The following is a 23,180-nucleotide window of genomic DNA, read 5'->3' as shown; positions in this document are numbered from 1 at the left end:
AGGAAAGGGAGAGGGGCGTGCTGAGGGCAGTGTGTAATGGTGGTGAAGGGTCTGTTGAGTGGATAAGTTGACCTCAAGATGAATTTTCAGGCATTTTGTCACTGTCTTAGTAATGAGTCCTTACTAGAGTAAGAGTGGCCGCCCAGGCCCCCCTTCTTGTTATTTTCAAATATATATGCTTTTTAAAAAAGATTTATTTTGCGTGCACGTGTTACATGTAACAACAACCTGGCACGTGGCTGCATTTGTGATGTGCCAGGCTGGAACTGTTGTCCCTCTGGAAAGACTGCGCACTTGGCAAGGTTCAGTCAGGTTACAATGCCCATGGCGTTGGTGGCAGGGGCAATGATGGGAGGGGGACGTAGTGGCGGTCCAGGAGGCAGAAGGAAGCAGGACTCTGGTCCCCACAGAAGCAGCAAGCCAGACTCTTAGACAGGAGGCGCCACCTCCTTCACGCTGCTGCCTGGCCTGGGCCGCGGCCGGTTCCTTGCAGCGGTCCATCCAGCTCTTGTGCTGTCGGGCTCTGCAGACCCGCTTGCCCTGCCGTCGGTCCCGCGCTGCGGCCGGTCAAACCATGCGGAGGGTCCAGCGCTGAGGCCCGTCCCGCGCAGCGGACCCGCCTCCGCTGTGGCGTGTTATGGAGTGCAGCGGGTCCCGCCCTCCCGCCGGTCCCGCGCAGCCGCCGAGGTCGAGCTCATCAGGTCCGGCCCTGCTGAACCGCATGCGCTGCGGTGGATCCCGCCTGTCGCCCAGTCCGCGCTTCCGATGGCGCGGGGCGGGCTGTCGCGCCTGCTCTTGGAGCGCTGGCTGGGGTGGCTTGTTGGCTGCAGCCCAGGTGACTGTGGAGTGAGGCGAGACTTCCATCCCCCTCTGCCTGCTAGCAATGCCCAGTCCCCAGCTCCCAGGGGAAAGCGCCTAACAAATGGTCATAAATATCGATAAAGAAGGGCCACAGGTTGCTTCTGTCCTTGGATTTGTCACGAAGAATAAAGTGACTAATCTAGCATCACCATAGGCATTCAGCGAATGCTTCAGTTTGGAGTCGCTATTGCTGGATTAGTCTATGGTCTTTACTTTCCCAGCTCTGCGTTACTGAGCAGTTTCAGACAGGACAGGAGAGAGCTCAGCCATGTTAGTGCACAAGAGGAGACTAAGACTACAGAAGAACTCTCATTACCAGGGTTTTGTTTTCTGATCCTGACATGTTTAGTTTCAGATCGGATGGTGGGAACGAATAGTTAATGCTCCTTTTCTACGGGGGTTGACAAAGTCTTTCTTTGGTTTCATACCATTAATTCTACTTTTAGAAATTCCAACTAGGTTCTTGTAGTTCAGGATGCTCTCAACCTGCCATCTCCTGACCAATTCCTCTCTCAGCCTGGTTTAGATGCAGCACTTCAAGCCGGTCCACCCCAACATCTACTCCATCTATGAGCTGCTAGATCAGGTGGATTATCCAGGGCTGCAGAAGCAGCTCCAGGAACAGGTCCTGAAGCATGACTGTGACCGAAGTCACCTCCACCTTCAGCCTGCAGATCAGCTCCGAGGAGCCCAAGTCACCCATGGAGGCTCCCTTGAGGTGAAGGCAGGACAGAAGTCTGCAGAGACCGAGTGTTTCTGGAAATACCAGAGAAGGAAATGTCCTGGGAAAGACGCCTTTACAAAGTGAACTCGCAAACTTGGAAGGAAGGATGAAGGAATGGAGCTGGGTGTCCAGGGTCGAAAGAAGAAACTGAGGACAGACTGAGATGCTCTGGTCCATGCAGAGCCAGAAGCAGCCATTGCCTGCTGCTGAGCTGCTGACTACCAAGGGCTGTTCTCATGAGCCAAGCAGGGTCTTCTGGTCCTAGGAAAGTCTGCTCTGCGCCCTTGGCTCTCTTTATCTCCAGCTCCCAGTACCCAGGCCCTCCTGGTGTAGCCATGAAGCCCATAGTTCTGAATCTCTGTGTCCCTGTGGAAGTGCACGGAATGGGTGTGGTCCACGTAGCCTTCCAAGAACCAGTGCTCCTCCAGGACAGGACAGGACTGTGCAGTGTGATCTTGTGGATTGTAAGGGGTGAGGCCCCGCCTCTCTCCTGGGATCCTGAGAGAATGCACTGGCTAGAAGGACCGTACTGCTCCGTACCGTGAATACTGGTGGAAAGGGTTGGATGGTCTGGTCTGAAATGCAGGTTATGGCTTCTCAAGTGCCAACTCCTTCTCTCCTCTGAAGAGGTCATTTTCCTCCTCACCTTGCACTCACTTGCGCTATTCTGGTTAGGGGACAGGGCAGAGGCCAGTTATTAAGATCGAGAGATGCAGGGCAGGTTTGATTCCTGAGGTTCTGTGCAGACTTTATGACCAATGCCAGCTGCAAGGACACTGGCTGTTTTTTCAGGATCTCCAGGATCTCACTATCCAATGGGGGTGATAACTTGTCATCAGTGCCAGTGCAGAAGGACTTCACCGAGGGTGGGGGTGGGGCATGAGACTAGGGAGGTGTGGAAGAGCCTGCTATGGCTACCCCATCCCAGACCTCAACAGCAGACTTGTCCAGACCCTGTGATGCTGGACAGAGCACTGGCATGTCACTCTTTCCCCACACCCTCCTTTTCTGGAATTGAGAGGAGACCTACAGGAAAATCTTATTTCTTCATCTTCTTCCTCCTTCCTCTTCTTCTTTCCCTTCCTATAATACGACCCTAAACCCTGGCGTTTAAATTTTATTATATTACTGTATGTGCATGGGCATGTGTGCGTACATGCATGCACGTGTGCATTTGTGTGAGTGTGTGTGGGTGTCTGTCAGTCAGTCAGTCAGTCTGTCTGTCTGTCCCTTTGCATGTGTTCCCAGCCGTCTTTTCACTGCAGCACAGATGAAAAGATCCAAGGGAAACTTGCAGAACCTGGTTCTCTCCTTTCACTGTGTTGGTCTCAGGGATAGCATTGGTGACAAGTGCTTTCTAAACTAAGCCACTAACCTTATCTTCCAAGCTCCATATATGTTTTCCTCTAGAGCTGTAGGAGTTTTCATTCAGTCACCGGAGACCAAGATCTATGTTTCCCAAGGGCACTGCCTTTACCATAAGGTGTAATTAGTCAATCACAGTAAAAATGACTGTTGTTGAAGCCATTGTAAGGTGATCTAGGGTTATGGGAGTTCTTAGGATTGGAGGTGAGGGTCATTCTTGTCCACCTAAATTGTCATGCCCTGGAGAATGTGGCATGCCTGCCCAACTCAGCACCAGGAAATCTACCCCTAGCACACACAACTCAGTGAGTAAGGGAAAGTTTGCAGTAGCTCCTGAGCCTCGACCACTTTCTATCTTAGAATCACAAACCACAAAGTTAAAGGAAGAAGCAGAAGAGGTTAAAGAGCTTTGTGGGAAATCTGGTGACCAACCAATGAGCTCTTGAATATTTCTATGCTCATTTTTCAGCAGTCACTGTGATTGTCCCACACCCAGTCACATATTCTAATGGGGGTGCCAATGCTCTGTCAATAGAGGATAATGTTCTCAGGACTCACCCCATACCGAGTGCACAGCGCCTGCCATGCAGCGTTGATCTTCGGTGTAGAGAATCTCTTCAGAGGGCTTGCCTGGAGTTCACACCACAGGCCCAATAGTCATAAGAGAAGATGTTGCAGTTGATGCGCGAGCCCATGCGGATGTAGAAGCTACACATCTGGCCCAAGTCGCCTGTGTTGCGGTGTGAGGAGAGCAGCGTGTAGGGGCGGGAGGGCGCCCAGCGCAGGAACATTCAGCCCAGCCGGTTGTCAGTGACCATGAGCGAGACTGCAGTTCGCGCAGCGGAGTACTGCTAGTTGTCGCGATCGCTCAGGTGCAGGCTGCACACACCGGGGCCGGGCTCCACACCTTCCTCGGCCAGAGCGGGATGCGCCGCCAGGGCGGACGCGGGGTCCGCAGCGGCCGCAGGCGCACGCTCCACGGGAGCCAGAACTGTGTAGGTGGGTTCGGGCCGCGACAAGACCACATTGGCGGCAGTGCGACAGTGCGGGCTCGGACAAGAAGGCAGCAGAAGAGTCAGCATAGCTCGCCCAGGAAGAAGCCATTCATTCTGTGGCCCTGCTCAAGCGAAGGGACGGCCGCGGGCCAGAGGGAAGTGCAGGGAGCGCAGAGGGAGAGAGAGCACAAAACCTGAGGCCCGGACCAGGAGTCCCAGGCGGAGTGAGTCAACCTGCCGCCACGCCTTCCTGCCTTCCTTTTCGGCTGGGTGAGGCTGCTTAACTCTGGCGCTTCACAGAGAAGAATTGGCAGCAAAGGTGGTGGGCGGAACCTCTTTTCAAGAGATTATCTAGAGCACCTTAGAATATCTAGAGTTCACCATGGAGCAGAGCATCTTCTACTTGGTAAGCAGACCTGGGGTCTATATTCGTGAGAAAACCAGGACGAGACAGTTTGGGGGGGAGACAGCTCAAAATTTCATCCAGCCAAGTTCTCAAGAGAATGTTTCCTTAGTCAGCATTTCTTTTCTGCAATCTCCCTTCATTGTAGGGCTCAGCTCTCATACCCTTGACTTTTCTTGTCCTGGAGATCTGAATCTCCTTTCAGGACCCTCACTTCCTATACAGAAGACACCATGGACACCCATAGCAACTTGCGGAGTCTCTAAGGCCAATCATGCAGGGTACCACATACCTCCTGTCTATTTTAAAAACCGGGTCTTTAGTTTTCAATTGCAAAGTGCTGTGTGAAAGTTCTTATGGGGAGGTCTATGCAATGGATATGATACTGAGTGATCATGGTGACCTCCACTGCCCCTCTGGTAAAGCAGATACCTGCTCCTTCCTTCCCTGTACTCTGCCTTGGCTTTAAGAACTTCTCTGTGAAGCAAGGGATGCTGTCCTAACTCTTGATTTTTCTTTCTACCCTTAGGATATTTCTCCCTTCAGGCTGAGAATTCTTTGGTCCTCTTCCAGTCCTAGGCTTTGGGAGACTGCAGTCAGTGTGGTTGGCACAGGAGTGTTGGGAGCTGCAGGCCTTTGGCTGTGCTGGATAGGTAGCCCTCTTAGTTTGTCTTCCACATCTAAGGGAGACAAGGAAAGGGACAGGGGCGTGCAGAGCACAGTGTGTAATGGTGGTGAAGGCAAGGTGGGGTGGAAAAGTTGTCCTCAAGATGAATTCTCAGGCGTTTTGTCACTGTCTTAGAAATGAGTCCTTACAAGAGTAAGGGATATCGCTGAGGCCCTGCTTCTTGTTATATTCCAATATATAGTTTTGTTTTTTAAGATTTATTTCATGTGAACGTGTTGCATGTGATAATTAACAAACAGGTGCGAGGCGGCATTTGCGATGTCAGGCTGTAACTGTTGTCCTTCTGGAAGAGGCTGTAGGAGCAGTCAGGGAGAGCACACCGAGCAAGGCCCAGTCAGGTTGCAATGCCTGTCCTAGTGGCGGCAGGGGCAGCGATGGGAGGGGGACGCGGTGGCAGTCGCGGAGTCGCAAGCAAACCTTAATTCTGGTCCCCGCAGTAGCAGCAAGCCTGAGAACGCAACGCTCCGCCGGAGCCACGATCCTCCACCTACCTCGGGGGGCCCCACCCCCGGTCAGCCCCTTGGCCAGGGTCTGGGCCCAGCTCACACCGCTGCCGGTCTCGCCAGGCCTTTCAGCCCTGCTCGCGACTTGTCTGGACCTTCCGCCCTGGGAGCCTCGCGCCCCCCGCGCTCGCCTGGCAGGGGTGGGGTCCGCCCGGTGTGCCGGGAAAACCCGCGCTTCCCGGCTGGGGCGGGGCCCGGTCCCCGCTCGACCCGCCGGGGCGGGGCCTGATCCCGCGCTCGCTCCGCCGGGCCGGGAACGATCCCGCGCTTGCCCGGACGGGGAGGGGCCCGATTCCGCGAGCGCCGAGCTCCCCGCGCTCGCCTGACCCCGGTGGGGCCGGCCCCGAGTGCCCGCGCTTTCAGCGCTCCGCTGGCCCGGTCGGGGCCCGCCGGGAGTGCCGTGCGCCCCCTGTGCTGGCCTGGCCGGGGCGGGGCCCGGCCGCGCTCGCCTGGCGGGGACCGGGCTCGCTCCACGCGCCCGCGGTCCTTGGCGGGTGCGGGTGCGGGGCCGGCCCCGCGCGCTTGCGACCCCCTTGCTCGGCTGGCCGTGGCCCGTGGACGGAGGGCTCTGAGCTCAAGCTGGCGTGGAGTTCTGGCAGCAGCCTGGACTGTCTGTGCAGAGGGGCGCTTCTCGCTCACGGTGCTGCCTGCTGTCATTGCCCAGACCCCAGCTCCCCAGAGAAAGCACCTAAGAAATCATCATAAATATCGATAAAAAAGTGCCACAGTTCACTTCTGTCCTCGAATTTGTCTCGAAGCATACTGTGACCAATCTACCATCCTCATAGACATTCAGAGACTGCTTCAGTTTGGAGTCGCTATTGCTGGATTTGTCTATGGTCTTTACTTCTTTCCCTGCTCTGTGTTACTGAGCAAGAAGGCCAGCTTGGCGGCGGTGCGGCTGGGACGAAGAAGGCAGCAGAAGAGCCAGCACAGCTCGCTCAGGAAGAAGCCGTCCACCTGGGGCCCGGCTTGGGCGACCGGGCAGCCACGGGCGGGAGGGAAGTGCAGGGATCGCAGAGGGAGAGGGCGGAGAACCGGAGGCCCGCCCAGGAGTCCCAGGATCCTGCCTCTGCGGCTTGAGGGGTGAGTCAAACTCCGCCCCGCCTTCCCAGCGACCTGAGGCTACAGAACTCGCGGGCTCACCACAGAGAAGCACGCGGGAGCGACTGTCTTGGACAGAACCTGTTTTCAAGAGCTGGTCTAGGGCACGTTAGAAGATCTAGTGTTCTCCATGGAGCAGAGCATCTTCTTCTTGGTAAGCAGACCTGGGGGCTATATTGGTGGGAAAGCCAGGAAAGGACAGTTTGGGGAGGAGACAGGTCAAAGTCCCATCCAGCCAAGTTCTCAAGTGAAATTTTCCTAGTGGAGACCAGCATTTCTTTTCTGCAATCACCCTTAGTAGCAGGGCTCAGCTCTCATACCCTTGCCTTTTCTTGTCCTGGAGATCTGAACCGCATTGCAGGACCCTCCCTTCCTATACCTTGGGCACTCTTAGTAAGATGGGTGATCCTTTAAGGTCAATCTTTCAGGGTACCACGTACCTCCTCGTCTATCTTAAAAGCCATCTGTTTAGTTTTCAATTGCAAACTGCTGTATGAAAGACTTTGTGGTGAGGTCTATGCAATAGATAGGATACTGAGTGATCATGGTGCTCTCCAATGTCCCCTGTGGTAGAGCAGACACCTGCTCCTTCTTTCCCAGTACTCTGCCTTGGCTTTAAGAACTTCCTTCTCCGTGATTAATGGATGCTTTCCTAACTTGATTTTTCTTTCTGCCCTTAGGACATTTCTCCCTTCAGGCTGAGAATTCTTTGGTCCTTTTCCAGTCCTAGGCTTTGGGAGACTGCAGCCATTATGGCTGGCACAGGAGTCTTGGGAGCTGCAGCCCTCTGGCTGTACTGGGTAGGTAACCCTCTTATATTTTCTTCCACATCTAAGGGAGAGAAAGGAAAGGAACAGGGGCGTGCTGAGGACAGTGTGCAATGGTGGTGAAGGGTATGTGGGGTGGAAAAGTTGACTGCAAGTTGAATTCTCAGGCATTTTGTCACTGTGTTAGAAATGCGTCCTTATGAGAGTAAGAGAGGAGGTCGCCCAGGCCCCCTTCTTGTTATTTTCAAATATATACTTTTGTTTTTAAGATTTATTTTATGTGAACGCGTTGCACATAATAATTACCAACCAGGCACGTGGCAGCTTGTGCTATCTGCCAGTCTGTAACTTTTGTCCCTCTGGAAGCGGCTGTAGCGGCAGAACGGACCGCACAGTGGCGAAAGGGGCAGCGACCGGTCGAGGACACAGTGGCAGTCACTGGTAGCAGAAGCGAGACTGACTCTGGTAGCCAGAGAAGCAGCAAGCCAGACACTTGGACAGGAGGTGCCACTTGCGACCCGATGCCGCTCGGCCTTCGCTGAGCCCAGTCCCGCCAAGCCCGGTTCCTGGCCGCGGTCTGGCCCGCGCAGCAGTCCGCGCGGGAAACGGGGACCGGATGTGGTGCCTGCGATCAGAGCTCAGGCTAGGGTGGAGTCGTGCGGACCAGCTGACTGTGGAGGGAGGCGCGTCCTAGCTCCCGCCTCTGCCAGCTATCAGTGTCCAATCCCCAGCATTCCAGGCCACAGTTTACTTCTGTCCTTGGATTTGTCAGGGAGAATAAAGTGACTAATGTAGCATCACCATAGGCGTTCAGCCAGTGCTTCAGGTTTCAGGAGTCGCTATTGCTGGATTAGTCTATGGTCTTTACTTCTTTCCCAGCTCTGTGTTACTGAGCACTTTCGGACAGGACATGAGGGAAGTTCTGCCTTGTTAGTTCGCAAGAGGAGACTAAGACTACAGAAGAACTCACGTTACCAGAGTTTTGTTTTCTGATCCTGACATTTTTAGTTTCAGATCGGATGACAGGAACGAACAGTTAATGTACCTTTTCTATGGGGGTTGCCAAAGTAATTCTTCGGTTTCATATGATTAATTGTACTTTTACAAATTCCAGAGAGGCTTTTGTAGTTGAGGTTTGGTCCCAAACTCTTCAGAACAGGCTGGCTTTGAACTCTGATGCTCCTGTCTTAGTCTTCCAAGTGTTAAAGTATAGTGTGTAAGTAGGCTGAAGTGTGGTTCGAGAAGAAGAGTAGTTGGTACAGACTTTATATCTAATGATACAAGCATAGAAGGTCAGTAGAACTGAGGAAGGAAGCTAAGCCTGGTGCCACAGGTTTGTGACCTCAGCTACTTGGGGGTCAGAGGTCAGAGGATGGAAGATGGCAAGGGCAGTTTGTGGAACTTTGTGACACCTTAATCTCACAATAGTCAAAGGGGTTTCCAGATAAAGCTCAGTGGTAGAGCACTGCCTCAAATAAAGATGTACTCCTTTAATTCCCAGTGCTCCTATTACCAAAAAATGTTGGGAATAAGGAAAGTTAAACAGGAGGTGGCTCTTTGTGATAATGGGTATAGAATTATAATGAAATTCAATGTAAGACTTGAAGCTAGAGAATTTACAAACACACACACACACATATATGTATATATATATATATATATATATATATATATATATATATATATATATGGTGGTTAGGGGGGCCACATCTAATTCTCTATATTCTCAGAGGACCCCTTTTTTCTGAAATTAGCAGGTTCTGCTGGAGAAGCAATATTGTCCTTCCCTGGGAGGCTGGAGTAGATAGTAGTAAATGCCATGGTCCTACAGGTGGTTTTAAACTATTCACTTAGTTCTCACAGCCACCAAGCTGGAGGATGTCCTTGATGGCATTTGGTTGGCAGTGGTTATCAGAGGCTTCTGTTTCCTAGGCACTAGGGATGTGGTGCTGTGACCATGGAGTTCACTGGGGGATGAAGAGGCCCAGGAGCAGCGGGCACTTTGTTCAGTAGCTTGTCCCAGGTCACACAGATACTAAGAATTGGATTAAAAATTAAGGTCATCTAAGAAGAAGGAAGACTGAAATGTGGATGCTTCAGTGCTGCTTAGAAGGGAGAACAAAATACTAATGGAAGGAAATATAGGGACAAAGAGTGGAGCAGGGATTGAAGGAAGGTCATCCAGAGTCTGCAGCCCTGGGGATCCATCCCATATGCAGACACCAAACCCAGTCACTATTGCTGATGCCAAAAAGTGCTTGCTGACAGGAGCCTGAAGTGCATGTCTCCTGAGAGGCTCTGCCAGAGCCTTACTGACACAGAGGAGGATGCCTGAAGCTAACCATTGTACTGAGTCAATGGAGGAGTCAGAGAAAGGATCAAAGGAGTTGAAGGTTTTTGCAATCCCATAGGAAGAACAACATCAACCAAACAGACCCCACCCCCACCAGAGCTCCCAGGGACTAAACCACCAATGCAAAAGCACACATAGAGGGTCCCATGGTCCAAGACTCCTATGTAGCAAAGGATGGCACTGCCTGTCATCATTAGGAGGAGAAGTCCTTGTTCCAGTGAAGAAAAATTCCAGGGTGTTGATGTGGGAGTGGGTGGGTGGGAGTTGGAGCACCTTCATAGAAGCAGGAGGAGAGGGAGGGGAATGATTGGGGTGGAAAATGGATTAACATTTGAAATGTAAGTACATAAAGTATCCAATGAAAAATTAAGGTAAAAAATTTAAAAGCACAATGCAAACTAATGCTGGCTCCACTCCAGTATGCAGTCTCCCCTCTTCATTGGATTTGCAAACCATGTTTTTTGTTTTTTGTTTTTTCAGTTCCATGTGTCTGCCTCTGAATGGCTTTTATGTTCCCACCCTTGTGCCCACTGTGGGTAGCTGTCACCAATCAGCAGAAACCCAGCAAATTCAAAACTCTAGAGGCTTCCAATTTACCAGTCAGATTTATGTCAATAATTACTCAACCCCCAAAATGTTCACCCAAAGAACTGAAAACTCACTGGATATAAGCACAAGCTGCACTGGTGGATGGGGCAAATCATTCTATCTTATTCTGTCCTTCTGCAGGAAATGTTCATGGTTTATAATATTAAAAATTCTTCCTGATTTTCAGGGAAGATTTGGAAAACCAGGATCATCCCGTGAGCTGGAACCACTGAGGCTGCCAAAAAAGGATCCAATCCAAGGGCACAGCAGCCCTGCTGATGAACACAGAGACTAAATGATCCCCACAGGTTCCCCAGCAGCTATGGATGAAACCATCAGAGGCTGCAGATGACTGCTGGGGTGAATGCAAAACTCTGTCAGGGGCGACCAAGCAGTGGTGGGACAAGCATCCTCAGGGATCATGGGCCTCAGTGTCAGTCCATGGGCCATGGGTAGATCACATGGCCTTCATATACTGGGAATTCAGATGCAGGAAAGTTTCCTTTTGAGGAGTGAGGGAGGGGTGGTGCTCAAAACAGAGTTTTTCTCCCTGGCTGTCCTGGACTCCCTGGGTGAATCAGGCTGGCTTCAAATTCAGAGGCACCTGCCTGTGCATCCTGAGTGCCAGGATTAATTGTGTGTGCCATGATGGCTGGCTAGTGAACCCACATTTTCATCAGAGACATGGTCATTGTCCTCTACTCCATGTCCTGAAAATGCAGAATAAATTCTTAAGACACCTGAATGTGCTGGCAGTTCTGTTTGTCTGTGGGGGCGGAGTTGGACAATAAGAAGAAATAGAAGGGACACAAAGAGAAAGACTGGAGGTCAGAGAGTAGGACACAGAGTGGAGGGAAGCAGAGTGGCTAGGAACAGAGTGGAGGGTTGGAGAGTAGAGGGGGCAGAGTGGAGGGCAGTAGAGTGGAGGGGAGCAGAGTGGGGAAGAGAAGAGTGAAGGGTAGGAGAGTGGAGTGGGCCCACTGTTGGGCACTAGAGTTGAGTGAAGCGGAGTGGAGGAGAGCAGAGTGGAGGGGAGCAGAGTGACCTGTAGGTCACTCACCTGTGAATGAGTCATCTCCATACCTTTGGTTCCTTTCCTAGTCTGACTCTCCCACTCTCTACTTTCTATCCTTTGACCTCCTGCCTTCCTCTCATAAGGACACAAGTTAGCACCCTGATTTCCTCCTTTCTCTCTCTCCAGGTGATTCCCTTTCTCCCCTGTATTTACCAAGTTCCCAGACCCATTCCCAGGATCCTGGAAATCCTCCAAAGCCCCTGAGCTCCTGACACTTTGTGCTGTCCAACTGCCTGGGATCCCAGCACAAAGAGCTAACTGCAATGAATCAGGGATATCATCTGTAACACGTGTGGAGTGCTGGAGTTTAAGCAGGGAATCGGGCATTTCTCAGTCCCCCTCACTAGACTGACTTCCATGCCCGTACTACTCTTGCCTGTTACTATAGATGGGTGGTGTTGATGGGTGATGGATGGGCAGGGTGTGGTCACACATTTTATCCAGGGACACTCTCTCTGTGGTCATTACTATCAGAAAATAATAGGTGGACCAAAAGCTGGAGGTGAGTTGTGGCTTCCGAGCCCCTGCAAGGGATGCAGTTTCTCTTGTGGACACAAATGCTGTCCCTGATGTGAGTCTTGCCCTGAGGTGTGCAGGTGCTTAACATACATTGGAGAAAGGTTCTGATGATCAACATAGAGGGGAGGAGATGAGGTTACCCCTCTTTCTACCTTTCTCTCTGTCCTGGTTGCAGATAGGTAGGAGGTAACCTAAATCAGCATGGAGAAGTCACATCCCCTCACTAGAGAAACCACTGTCCTGCTGCCACTGTGCTGTGTGTGCACCCTCACAAAACTTTTAAAGAATTTCCAAAAAAAAAATTTCACATTTTTATCTTCGAGATGTTGACGCTAGAGTTTAAAGCAAACCTAATATTGACACTGTCTTTAAAAAGTCTTGATCAGGTCTATTTCCTCTGCCAGTCAGACTAAGAAGTTAGGCAAAATCTCAAGGGTAACCCAAAGCAGCAGAGAAATCTACCAGGGGTAGGCAGACAGACAGAGTGGAGGTCAAGCTAAGGCCATATCTCCAAGCACACAGACCCCTCCCTTCCGGGGAGTAGTTAATTCCCGGAGTAACTGTCAAAAGAAGCTACCTGTGAGTTTCTACCAACTGAGTTTCAACTGACCTCCACATGACCCCATTCGCCCTCCCTGACCCCCCCACCCCATGCACCTCCCTTGAGAGTCCAGAATGTTTCACTGACTACCAGGTTAAGTTCCCTGCCTAGTTACCAGTTTGCCCCAATTGTTTGAAAGGTGTATAACTCCATTAGAGTCTGGTCAGGAGTCCCTCCCGCCCCTCCCAAGGGAGTCAACCCTAACTTGTTGTGTTTAAATTCCTCTTGCAATCATACCTATTGCTGCCTCAGTGAGTCTCACTCAAGGGGTCCCAGACAGGGTTCAATTTGGAACTCACACAGACAGAATAAGCAGTTGAAGAAAACTGCTTATTGTGGGAAGGAAACACATGTAGGCGACAGTTGGGGAATTCTTTCCGGGTCTGCAGATCTTTCTCTACTCAGTCCCAAGTCCTCCTTACCAATAGTCAATCAATAGTCAAACAACTGAAGGGCAGGGAGGGTATGGCTGACAGGACAGACTGTTGTCAGGTTGTCCTGGATGAAGAGGCTCTGGGCTCATTCCTGGGGATAGTGTCTTGCCTCAAGCCATCCTTCTGAGGACTCCTTCCCCCTTTTCACTCAGCTATAGCCAGACTCCTTTCTGTGCCCACACTACTCCTGAACATTAGCATATAGGATGGGGTGGGGTGGGTGGGTAGGTGAGGGATGATGGGGATGTGGTCCCACCACTCTTTATCCCATAAGTGTCCTAAACGGACATTTAGAGCACTACCTGGTGCGTTTCGTTTCTGTTGTTTTCGTTTGTGTGTTTGTGTGTGAGATTACTTTGTGGTGGGGAGTGAGTGTGTGTGAGTGCATTCCACCAAGGGCTGGTGACAGCCTCAAAACAATGTTCAAGAGACCGGCTTCTTCCTTTCTGTGGATATCTGGGATCAAACCCAGGTCCTCAGGTGTGGTGGCCGTGCCTCCCTGGATGGCCCTCTGTATTGTTTTTATTATTTTATGTGTGTGGCTCCCCTTCAGAGATCACCAGTCAGGGGGTGAGGAACACTGCAACTCTTTCTGGGTGACAGATCCTAGTATGCAGAACAGGAAGCAGCTCCTGTACCTAAGAAGAGCCCTCATCCTCAGGGCCACAAGGAAACCCAATGGATGGTCAGGATGGGGAACAAGTGAGGGGGCAATAACTGTACAACTGTGGGAATCATGAAGAGACAAATAATAGGAAAAAATTACATCAAGGTTAATACAAATCAATATGCAGAAGGAACAAGCATGTGAACACTTTGTAAATGAAGCCACCCTCTCTTTGACAAATTAAAAGAGAAATAGAAGAAGACCCACTGCCACATGCAGGCTGACCAATTCCGCTGTCATCCAGTTTCAGATCCAGCACTTTGAGTCAGTCCACCCTAAAATCTACTCCATCTATGAGCAGCGTCTACTCCTCTATGAGCTGGTAGATCAGGTGGAGGAGCCCGTGCTGCAGAACCAGATCCAGGAACAGGTCCTGAAGCATGGCTGTGACTGAAGCCTTCTCCCACCTGCAGCCTGCAGAGCAGCTCCTGGGAGCCCAAGACACCCATGGAGGCTCCCTTGAGGTCGGACAGGAGAGGAGTATGCAGGGACCAAATGTTTCTGGAAACACCAGAGAAGGGAATGTCCAGGGGAAGATGCCTTTACAAAGTGAACTCATGAAATTGAAGGAAGGATGAAGGAACAGAGCTGGGTGTCCAGGGTGGAATGAAAAACTCAGGACAGACTGAGATGCTCTGGTCCCTGCTGAGCCAGAAGCAGCCATTCCCTGTTGCTGAGCTGCTGACTACAAAGGTCAGGAGCCAGGTAGGGTCTTCTGGTGCAGTAGGAAATTCTGCTCTGAGCCCTTGACTCTCTTTATCTCCAACTCCCAGTAGTCTGGCCCTCCTGCCATATCCAGGAAGCCCTGGGTTCCTAATCTCTGTGTCCCTGTGGAAGCTCACCAAATGGACATTGTCCCCCTAGCCTTCCCTGAACCAGGGCTCCTCCAGGACTGGCCAGTGAGGAAATACTACAGCTAGTGTGCTCCTGTGGAGTGTTACTGGTGAGTCCCAGACCTCCTCCTGGGACCCCAAGGGTATGCACCCTCCTGAAGGGGAGTACTGTGCATGACTGGGATCCCAGGTGGAAAAGTGTCAGATGGTGTGGTCAGAAACACAGGGGTGTGGCTTCCCTAGTAGCCTCTCCCCTTCTTCTATGCAGAGGCCATTTCCCTCCCCCCAACCCCCTTGCACTCACAGGCACTATTCTGGTTAGGGGCCAGTGCAGTCATCCATTAGGCAGATCTTGAGATGCAGGGCAGGTTTGAATCCTGGGGATCTGTGCAGAATTTATTACCAATGCCAACATCAATGCTGGCTGTCTTTTCAGGCTCGCACTAACTGATGGGGGTGATAACAACCCCCATTATAATGCCATAATATGGGGTCATAAGTGCCAGTGCAGAAGGAGTTCACACAGTTTGGGGGTGGGGTGTGAAACTAGGTAGATGTGGAATAGCCTGCAAGGACTACTAGATCCTAAATCACAATAGCAGACTATTTCCAGAACCCTGTGATGCTGGACAGAGCACTATCATGTCACCCTCTCCCCACACCCTCCTTTTCTGGAATTGAGATGAGATCTATAGGAAAATCTTATTTCTTCCTCTTCTTCTTCCTTCCAATTTTTCTTTACATTCCTATAATACGACCCCAAACTCTGGCGTTTAAATTTTATTACCTTACTGTATTGCATGGGCTTGTGTGTGTACATGCATGAATATGTGCATTTGTGTGTGTGAGAGTGTGTGTGTGAGTCTGTCTGTCTGTCTTTTTCCCTCTGTTCCCAGCCGTCTTCTGACTGCATCACAGATGACGAGGTCCCAGGGAGACTTGCAGAACCTGGTTCTCTCCTTTCACAGTGTTGGTCTCAGGGATAGCATTGGTGACAAGTGCTTTCTTAACTAAGCCACTAAACTTGTCTTCCAGCTCCATATATGTTTTCCTCTAGAGTTGTAGGAGCTTTCATTCAGTTACTGGACACCAAGATCTATGTTTACCAAGGACACTGCCTTTACCATAAGGTGTAATTAGTCAATCACAGTAAAAATGACTGTTGGTTGAAGCCATTCTAAGATGATCTCTGGTTACATGAGTTCTCATATTGGATGTGAGGGTCATTCTTGTCCACCTAAATTGTCATGCCCTGGGGAATGGTGGCATGCCTGCCCAATTCAGCACCAATAATCCCGCTCCTAACTCAACTCCTGAGCAAGGGAAAGTTTGCAGAAGCTCCTGAGCCTCGAAAACTTTCTATCTTAAAACACAAACCTCAAATTAGACTAAGAAGCAGAAGAGGTTAAAAAGCTTTGTGGGAAACCTGGTAATCAACCAATGAGCTCTTGAATATTTCCATGCACATTTTTTCAGCAGTCACTGTGATTGGCCTATACCAAGTCACATATTCTAATGAGACTGAAAAATCAAGCCTGCTGGGGTCACATCAGTCACTAAACAGTCAGTCACAGATAGCACTTGGTGTAGCACAAGGCAGGTGATCTGCAGGGATCCCTGGGACCTGTTTTGTAGAGTTCTTCTAGAGTGGGTTGGAAGGATCTAGTGTTCACCATGAACCAGAGCCCTCTTCTTCCTGGTAAGCAACCTGGGGTCTATATCAGGTGGGAAAGCCAGGAAAAGACAGTTTGGGGAGGAGACAGGTCAAAGTCCCACACAGCCAAGTTCTCAAGTGAATTTTTCCTAGTGGAGGTCAGCATTTCCTTTCTGAAATCGCCCTTGAATTGCAGGGTTCAGCTCTCATACCCTGATGTTTTCTTTCCTGGAGATCTGAACCTCCTTGTTGGACCCTCACTTCCTTTACAGAAGACACCATGGGCACCCTTAGTAACGTGTGTGGTCCTCCGAGGCCAATCATGCAGGGTACCACATACCTCCTTTCTATTTTAAAAATCAGGCTTTAGTTTTCAAGTGCAAAGTACTTTATGAAAGTCCTTGTTGGGAGGTCTATGCAATGGATATGATACTGAGTGATAATGGTGGCCTCCACTGTCCCTCTGGTAAGGCAGACACCTGCTCCTTCATTCCTTCCCTGTACTCTGCCTTGGCTTTAAGAACTTCCTTCTCCGTGAAGCAAGGGATGCTTTCCTAACTCTTTTTTCAATCATTTATTTATTTATTTATTTATTTATTTATTTAGTATACATCATACAGCTTTCTGCCTGCATGTATGCCTGCATGCCACAAGAGGGCACCAGACCTGATTGTAGACGGCTGTGAGCCACCCTGTGGTTATTGGTAGTTGACCCAGGACCTCTGGAAGAGCAGACAGTGCTCTTAACCTCTGAGCCATCTCTCCAGCCCCCGCTTTCCTAACTCTTGATTTTTCTTTCTGCCCTTAGGATATTTCTCCCTTGAGGCTGAGAATTCTTTGGTTCTCTTCCAGTCCTAGGCTTTGGAAGACTGCAGCCATTGTGGTTGGGACAGGAGTGTTGGGAGCTGCGGCCCTCTGGCTGTACTGGGTAGGTAGCCCTCTTAGCTTGTCTTCCACATCTAAGGGAGACAAGGAAAGGGAGAGGGGCGTGCTGAGGGCAGTGTGTAATGGTGGTGAAGGGTCTGTTGAGTGGATAAGTTGACCTCAAGATGAATTTTCAGGCATTTTGTCACTGTCTTAGTAATGAGTCCTTACTAGAGTAAGAGTGGCCGCCCAGGCCCCCCTTCTTGTTATTTTCAAATATATATGCTTTTTAAAAAAGATTTATTTTGCGTGCACGTGTTACATGTAACAACAACCTGGCACGTGGCTGCATTTGTGATGTGCCAGGCTGGAACTGTTGTCCCTCTGGAAAGACTGCGCACTTGGCAAGGTTCAGTCAGGTTACAATGCCCATGGCGTTGGTGGCAGGGGCAATGATGGGAGGGGGACGTAGTGGCGGTCCAGGAGGCAGAAGGAAGCAGGACTCTGGTCCCCACAGAAGCAGCAAGCCAGACTCTTAGACAGGAGGCGCCACCTCCTTCACGCTGCTGCCTGGCCTGGGCCGCGGCCGGTTCCTTGCAGCGGTCCATCCAGCTCTTGTGCTGTCGGGCTCTGCAGACCCGCTTGCCCTGCCGTCGGTCCCGCGCTGCGGCCGGTCAAACCATGCGGAGGGTCCAGCGCTGAGGCCCGTCCCGCGCAGCGGACCCGCCTCCGCTGTGGCGTGTTATGGAGTGCAGCGGGTCCCGCCCTCCCGCCGGTCCCGCGCAGCCGCCGAGGTCGAGCTCATCAGGTCCGGCCCTGCTGAACCGCATGCGCTGCGGTGGATCCCGCCTGTCGCCCAGTCCGCGCTTCCGATGGCGCGGGGCGGGCTGTCGCGCCTGCTCTTGGAGCGCTGGCTGGGGTGGCTTGTTGGCTGCAGCCCAGGTGACTGTGGAGTGAGGCGAGACTTCCATCCCCCTCTGCCTGCTAGCAATGCCCAGTCCCCAGCTCCCAGGGGAAAGCGCCTAACAAATGGTCATAAATATCGATAAAGAAGGGCCACAGGTTGCTTCTGTCCTTGGATTTGTCACGAAGAATAAAGTGACTAATCTAGCATCACCATAGGCATTCAGCGAATGCTTCAGTTTGGAGTCGCTATTGCTGGATTAGTCTATGGTCTTTACTTTCCCAGCTCTGCGTTACTGAGCAGTTTCAGACAGGACAGGAGAGAGCTCAGCCATGTTAGTGCACAAGAGGAGACTAAGACTACAGAAGAACTCTCATTACCAGGGTTTTGTTTTCTGATCCTGACATGTTTAGTTTCAGATCGGATGGTGGGAACGAATAGTTAATGCTCCTTTTCTACGGGGGTTGACAAAGTCTTTCTTTGGTTTCATACCATTAATTCTACTTTTAGAAATTCCAACTAGGTTCTTGTAGTTCAGGATGCTCTCAACCTGCCATCTCCTGACCAATTCCTCTCTCAGCCTGGTTTAGATGCAGCACTTCAAGCCGGTCCACCCCAACATCTACTCCATCTATGAGCTGCTAGATCAGGTGGATTATCCAGGGCTGCAGAAGCAGCTCCAGGAACAGGTCCTGAAGCATGACTGTGACCGAAGTCACCTCCACCTTCAGCCTGCAGATCAGCTCCGAGGAGCCCAAGTCACCCATGGAGGCTCCCTTGAGGTGAAGGCAGGACAGAAGTCTGCAGAGACCGAGTGTTTCTGGAAATACCAGAGAAGGAAATGTCCTGGGAAAGACGCCTTTACAAAGTGAACTCGCAAACTTGGAAGGAAGGATGAAGGAATGGAGCTGGGTGTCCAGGGTCGAAAGAAGAAACTGAGGACAGACTGAGATGCTCTGGTCCATGCAGAGCCAGAAGCAGCCATTGCCTGCTGCTGAGCTGCTGACTACCAAGGGCTGTTCTCATGAGCCAAGCAGGGTCTTCTGGTCCTAGGAAAGTCTGCTCTGCGCCCTTGGCTCTCTTTATCTCCAGCTCCCAGTACCCAGGCCCTCCTGGTGTAGCCATGAAGCCCATAGTTCTGAATCTCTGTGTCCCTGTGGAAGTGCACGGAATGGGTGTGGTCCACGTAGCCTTCCAAGAACCAGTGCTCCTCCAGGACAGGACAGGACTGTGCAGTGTGATCTTGTGGATTGTAAGGGGTGAGGCCCCGCCTCTCTCCTGGGATCCTGAGAGAATGCACCGGCTAGAAGGACCGTACTGCTCTGTACCATGAATACTGGTGGAAAGGGTTGGATGGTCTGGTCTGAAATGCAGGTTATGGCTCCTCAAGTGCCAACTCCTTCTCTCCTCTGAAGAGGTCATTTTCCTCCTCACCTTGCACTCACTTGCGCTATTCTGGTTAGGGGACAGGGCAGAGGCCAGTTATTAAGATCGAGAGATGCAGGGCAGGTTTGATTCCTGAGGTTCTGTGCAGACTTTATGACCAATGCCAGCTGCAAGGACACTGGCTGTTTTTTCAGGATCTCCAGGATCTCACTATCCAATGGGGGTGATAACTTGTCATCAGTGCCAGTGCAGAAGGACTTCACCGAGGGTGGGGGTGGGGCATGAGACTAGGGAGGTGTGGAAGAGCCTGCTATGGCTACCCCATCCCAGACCTCAACAGCAGACTTGTCCAGACCCTGTGATGCTGGACAGAGCACTGGCATGTCACCCTTTCCCCACACCCTCCTTTTCTGGAATTGAGAGGAGACCTACAGGAAAATCTTATTTCTTCATCTCCTTCCTCCTTCCTCTTCTTCTTTCCCTTCCTATAATACGACCCTAAACCCTGGCGTTTAAATTTTATTATATTACTGTATGTGCATGGGCATGTGTGCGTACATGCATGCACGTGTGCATTTGTGTGAGTGTGTGTGGGTGTCTGTCAGTCAGTCAGTCAGTCAGTCTGTCTGTCCCTTTGCATGTGTTTCCAGCCGTCTTTTCACTGCAGCACAGATGAAAAGATCCAAAGGAAACTTGCAGAACCTGGTTCTCTCCTTTCACTGTGTTGGTCTCAGGGATAGCATTGGTGACAAGTGCTTTCTAAACTAAGCCACTAAACTTATCTTCCAAGCTCCATATATGTTTTCCTCTAGAGCTGTAGGAGTTTTCATTCAGTCACCGGAGACCAAGATCTATGTTTCCTAAGGGCACTGCCTTTACCATAAGGTGTAATTAGTCAATCACAGTAAAAATGACTGTTGTTGAAGCCATTGTAAGGTGATCTAGGGTTATGGGAGTTCTTAGGATTGGAGGTGAGGGTCATTCTTGTCCACCTAAATTGTCATGCCCTGGAGAATGTGGCATGCCTGCCCAACTCAGCACCAGGAAATCTACCCCTAGCACACACAACTCAGTGAGTAAGGGAAAGTTTGCAGTAGCTCCTGAGCCTCGACCACTTTCTATCTTAGAATCACAAACCACAAAGTTAAAGGAAGAAGCAGAAGAGGTTAAAGAGCTTTGTGGGAAATCTGGTGACCAACCAATGAGCTCTTGAATATTTCTATGCTCATTTTTCAGCAGTCACTGTGATTGTCCCACACCCAGTCACATATTCTAATGGGGGTGCCAATGCTCTGTCAATAGAGGATAATGTTCTCAGGACTCACCCCATACCGAGTGCACAGCGCCTGCCATGCAGCGTTGATCTTCGGTGTAGAGAATCTCTTCAGAGGGCTTGCCTGGAGTTCACACCACAGGCCCAATAGTCATAAGAGAAGATGTTGCAGTTGATGCGCGAGCCCATGCGGATGTAGAAGCTACACATCTGGCCCAAGTCGCCTGTGTTGCGGTGTGAGGAGAGCAGCGTGTAGGGGCGGGAGGGCGCCCAGCGCAGGAACATTCAGCCCAGCCGGTTGTCAGTGACCATGAGCGAGACTGCAGTTCGCGCAGCGGAGTACTGCTAGTTGTCGCGATCGCTCAGGTGCAGGCTGCACACACCGGGGCCGGGCTCCACACCTTCCTCGGCCAGAGCGGGATGCGCCGCCAGGGCGGACGCGGGGTCCGCAGCGGCCGCAGGCGCACGCTCCACGGGAGCCAGAACTGTGTAGGTGGGTTCGGGCCGCGACAAGACCACATTGGCGGCAGTGCGACAGTGCGGGCTCGGACAAGAAGGCAGCAGAAGAGTCAGCATAGCTCGCCCAGGAAGAAGCCATTCATTCTGTGGCCCTGCTCAAGCGAAGGGACGGCCGCGGGCCAGAGGGAAGTGCAGGGAGCGCAGAGGGAGAGAGAGCACAAAACCTGAGGCCCGGACCAGGAGTCCCAGGCGGAGTGAGTCAACCTGCCGCCACGCCTTCCTGCCTTCCTTTTCGGCTGGGTGAGGCTGCTTAACTCTGGCGCTTCACAGAGAAGAATTGGCAGCAAAGGTGGTGGGCGGAACCTCTTTTCAAGAGATTATCTAGAGCACCTTAGAATATCTAGAGTTCACCATGGAGCAGAGCATCTTCTACTTGGTAAGCAGACCTGGGGTCTATATTCGTGAGAAAACCAGGACGAGACAGTTTGGGGGGGAGACAGCTCAAAATTTCATCCAGCCAAGTTCTCAAGAGAATGTTTCCTTAGTCAGCATTTCTTTTCTGCAATCTCCCTTCATTGTAGGGCTCAGCTCTCATACCCTTGACTTTTCTTGTCCTGGAGATCTGAATCTCCTTTCAGGACCCTCACTTCCTATACAGAAGACACCATGGACACCCATAGCAACTTGCGGAGTCTCTAAGGCCAATCATGCAGGGTACCACATACCTCCTGTCTATTTTAAAAACCGGGTCTTTAGTTTTCAATTGCAAAGTGCTGTGTGAAAGTTCTTGTGGGGAGGTCTATGCAATGGATATGATACTGAGTGATCATGGTGACCTCCACTGCCCCTCTGGTAAAGCAGATACCTGCTCCTTCCTTCCCTGTACTCTGCCTTGGCTTTAAGAACTTCTCTGTGAAGCAAGGGATGCTGTCCTAACTCTTGATTTTTCTTTCTACCCTTAGGATATTTCTCCCTTCAGGCTGAGAATTCTTTGGTCCTCTTCCAGTCCTAAGCTTTGGGAGACTGCAGCCATTGTGGTTGGGACCGGAGTGTTGGGAGCTGCAGGCCTTTGGCTGTACTGGGTAGGTAGCCCTCTTAGCTTGTCTTCCACATCTAAGGGAGAAAAGGAAAGGGCCGGGGGTGGGGCGTGCTGAGGACAGTGTGTAATGGTGGCCCTGCTCCCGGCCAACACCCTGCCTTGAGCTCGCACTGTTCTGGCCAGGGGCCCCTCCTGGCGGCCGCTGGGATCCCAGCCTGGGCTCCTGCCCCGCTGATGTTCTTGAGCTGCTGGTGTCCGTCTGCGCTGAAGCCCGCGTCTGGCCGGCTGTCAGGTCCTGGCTCTGAGCTCAGGCTGGCGTGGAGTACTAGCAGCAGCCAGGACTGTCCTTGGAGAGAAGCGCTTCTCACTCCGGCCACTGCCTGCTGTCATTGCCCAGACCCCAGCTCCCCAGAGTAAGCGCCTAAGAAATCGTCATAAATATCGATAAAAAAGTGCCACAGTTCACTTCTGTCCTCGAATTTGTCTTGAAGTATACTGTGACCAATCTACCATCGTCATAGACATTCAGAGACTGCTTCAGTTTGGAGGCGCTATTGCTGGAATAGTCTATGGTCTTTACTTCTTTCCCGGCTCTGTGTTACTGAGCAGTTTCAGACAGGACATGAGAGAAGTTCAGCCTTGTTAGTTCGCAAGAGGAGACTAAGACTACAGAAGATCTCACATTATCAGGGTTTTGTTTACTATCTTGACATTTTTAGTTTCAGAGCGGATGATAGGATAATGTACCTTTTCTACGAGGGTTGCCGAAGTACCTGTTTGGTTTCATCTCTTTAATTGTAGTTTTAGAAATTCCAAATAGGTTCTTGTAGTTCAGTTACGGTCTCAAAGTCTACAGAACAGGCTGACATTGAACTCTGATGCCCCTGTCTTAGTCTTCCAAGTGTTAAAAGTGTAGGTGTGTGAGTAGGCTGAAGTGGGGTTCCAGATGAAGAGTAGTTGGTACAGACTTTATATCTGATGACACAACATAGAAGGTCAGTAGAACTGAGGAAGGAAGCTGACCCTGGTGCCATAGGTCTGTGACCTCAGCTACTTGGGGGTCAGAGGTCAGAGCATGGAAGATGCCAAGGGCAGTTTGTGGAACTTTGTGACACCTTAAT

At 51.1% G+C, this 23,180-nt stretch overlaps 2 pseudogenes; both read right to left on the bottom strand.

Annotated features, from left to right (window-relative positions):
• Window positions 1-3,415: 3,415 nt before the first annotated feature.
• LOC147998438 (alpha/beta hydrolase domain-containing protein 17C-like) lies at window positions 3,416-17,969 on the bottom strand (annotated as a pseudogene).
• A 2,551-nt stretch (window positions 17,970-20,520) lies between these two features.
• Window positions 20,521-21,163, bottom strand: LOC147998437 (alpha/beta hydrolase domain-containing protein 17C pseudogene; annotated as a pseudogene).
• Between the last annotated feature and the right edge of the window lie 2,017 nt (window positions 21,164-23,180).

The sequence above is a fragment of the Rattus norvegicus genome, chromosome 20 (assembly GCF_021556685.1).
Source record: "Rattus norvegicus strain SHRSP/BbbUtx chromosome 20, alternate assembly SHRSP_T2T, whole genome shotgun sequence".
NCBI lineage: Eukaryota > Metazoa > Chordata > Mammalia > Rodentia > Muridae > Rattus > Rattus norvegicus.
The sequence above is the reverse complement of the archived record's forward strand: the minus strand, read 5'-3'. Positions and strand labels throughout refer to the sequence as shown.